Source organism: Panicum virgatum, chromosome 1N (genome assembly GCF_016808335.1).
Source record: "Panicum virgatum strain AP13 chromosome 1N, P.virgatum_v5, whole genome shotgun sequence".
NCBI classification, from domain to species: domain Eukaryota; kingdom Viridiplantae; phylum Streptophyta; class Magnoliopsida; order Poales; family Poaceae; genus Panicum; species Panicum virgatum.
In genome coordinates, this window is record NC_053145.1 from 57,140,724 (window position 1) to 57,143,391 (window position 2,668).

General features: G+C 51.4%; 1 long non-coding RNA gene across 1 annotated transcript; it reads right to left on the reverse strand.

Annotated features, from left to right (window-relative positions):
* Window positions 1-490: 490 nt before the first annotated feature.
* Window positions 491-1,622, reverse strand: LOC120654210. Its single transcript, XR_005667021.1, has 2 exons — window positions 1,329-1,622; window positions 491-1,220 (listed from the first exon to the last, which is right to left on the reverse strand). It is a non-coding gene; the product is annotated as an uncharacterized LOC120654210 (long non-coding RNA).
* Window positions 1,623-2,668: the final 1,046 nt, after the last annotated feature.

The following is a 2,668-nucleotide window of genomic DNA, read 5'->3' on the forward strand; positions in this document are numbered from 1 at the left end:
GGATTTGTTGAATATTTGGATTAGTAACTTAATCAAATCTTCACTACTACTTGCGAATGAGATGTGTCAAGTTATATGGTTAGTGTTATGCTCTATGATTTAATATGTTCATCGTTTTGAAATATCGTTTGCATGAGTTTCGATCGTTATCGATGTGTTCTCGATCGTATATTTTCGTTTCCGAAATTATCGGAATACCGACGCCGTTTTTGTGTCCGAAAATATCGTATCGATTTCGTTTCTGATAAAAAAATGTAAAAGTGAAAATGGTGGAACTTTTTGCCGATCGTTTCCTCCCTACTCAAAAACATCTCCAAGAGGCTGTAAATGAAGATGAGTAGGTAAAAATACAAGAGTCGGCAAAAAAAAAATCATCCAACAGAATCGCTATCTCGCTCGGCTGGTTTTCTCGCTCGGCATCTCATCTCTGGGCGCGTTTAGTTCCCCAAAAATTTTAGGAATAATTACTGTAGCAATTTTCAACCGAAGATTAGGAGGACTAAACATGATTTAATTGTAAATCTAATTACACTGATGGACGGGAAATCGCGAGACGAATCTATTAAGTCTAATTAATTCGTCATTAGAGACTAATTACCGTAGCACAACATTGTCTAATCATTGCATAATTAGATTCGTCTTGCGATTTTGCCCGGGGTTGTGGAATGGGTTTAGTCAGTTATCCACATTTAATAAACATTCGAATTACTGTAGCACATGAAAATTTTTGAAAACTAAACGGGCTCTCTGTCGCTAGCTTCCTTACCGGATCCTTCCCCAATCCCCACTCGCCATGCCTTCTTCCCGCACGCCCGTCGCCCTCCCTGCCTGCCCGCCCTCGCGGGCGCCCCACCCTGCTGCATGCCCGCCGCTCGCGGCTGCCCCTTCCAGCCAGCGCCCGGCGGCGGAGGAGCGCGCGGCCGCCCGGCGCCTCTCCCAGGTCCCAGCCGGCGCGCGGCGGCGGAGGCGCGCTGACCGACCCCGCCAGAGGCCAAGGCGGCACGGACATCCATCCCTCCCCGCCGCTCCTCCTGCACAGCTTGTCCCCGTCGCTCCTCCCCTGCGGCCGAGGAGACGCGGACGCCACGCGTGGCCGCCCCTTCCTTCGCATGGCCGCCGTGACACCGCTCCTTCCCTTGGCGCGGCTTCGTCTTGCCGTAGAACATCTCGAGCCCGACCGGCAGAACAAACGCCGGATCCCAGAGCGTCCCGTTCTCATTCTGCCAACCAAAATCATGCGAATAGAAGCAAATTGAGCTCCAAAATTATCTTAATTGGTTCATCGGCCGAGCCCTGCCAACTGCCAGAGATCAAAAGCAAAAGCTTACATCTCCATGAAGCGGTGGACTGCTTGGTGCATTGCTCCCGGCGCCACGTCTGGAGGTCGAAGACGTTGACACCGTAGGAGCAGGCGCACGTGCCGGGGCTGAAGCTCTCTTGGCCGCTGCCGCTCCTCCCCATTCCTTGGCGCGGCCGTCGAGGCACGGGCTTGTGCTGCCTGTCCCCGGAGCTGAGGGGTAAGGACCGAAGGAAAGGGGAGGCCGGGCGGAGGGGAGTGTTGAGGCCTGACGAGAGGGTGAGACTAGGGAGAAAAAAGAAGGGGAAAGAAAGAGGATGTCGCGTGGAATCCATGTGTGTCAGCGCCGTGTAGAGGAGGGGCGGGGGAGGCGCGTCGGCAGCCCTGCCGCGTCACCCGGAAGACGCTGGCCTTGCGATGTTAATCGTGTGGCTTGCGGCGTCTCGATGTGGCATTGTAATTTCTGTCGCCCGCCCACGCGGCCACGCAGCTACGTGCGTGGCCTCGCGTTTTCTCTTTCTGTCAACGTGTCCCAGGCTTCCCAAGTCCCAACGCCGTGTGCCTCCAGCGTCCGCTCGCGACTGGCCCTTGTTTATTTTATTGTTTAGTTGTAAAAACTTTTGGAATTTTGATATTGTAGTATTTTTGTTTGTATATGATAATTATTATCCGATTATGGATTAAACAAGCTCAAAAGATTTGTCTCGCAAATTACAGAAAAATTGTGTAATTAGTTATTTTATTTAGTTATATTTAATACTCCATGCACACATTCAAAGATTCGATGTGATGAGAAATCTTATAAAGTTTTGAGATTTTAAATGCAACTAAACAAGAGCTAGGTTAGGATAAACACTACCTGGCGTTGACTTAGTGGTGCTCTTTCGTTCTTATTTTCCCCTTCTAGGTACTCCCTCTGTGTTACCGAACTACTACCGGAGAAGTAGGAATCGTCGGCGATATGGTGGAACTGGATGGATCGGATTCTCAGGCGACGGCGGATTACCGTCCCTGCCAACGCCGGCGACTCGCGCTCGGTTCAGTTTAGTCGATACATTCCTGTTCAACTTCTTCTCCACGCAGGGAGGCATCTCATATACTACTTCCTCACCACTCTCTCACTTGGGCCTAGCCTGTTACATTCGCGATCCAGTCCGGCCCAACAAACCGGGTGTTCGGCTTGCGGTGGCGCCTTGCCGCTTCCCGCTCTCCCTTAGCTCTTGGCGTAGTAGTAGGTGCTGGTAACTGGTCGGTAACATCCCCTCCCCCTTGAGAACCAGCTTGTCCCCAAGCTGGAGCTTGTGGAAACTGTTGATGGAGAGCTTCTTCATCTTCCCAGGTAGACAGCTCCACAGGCCAGTGAGACCATTG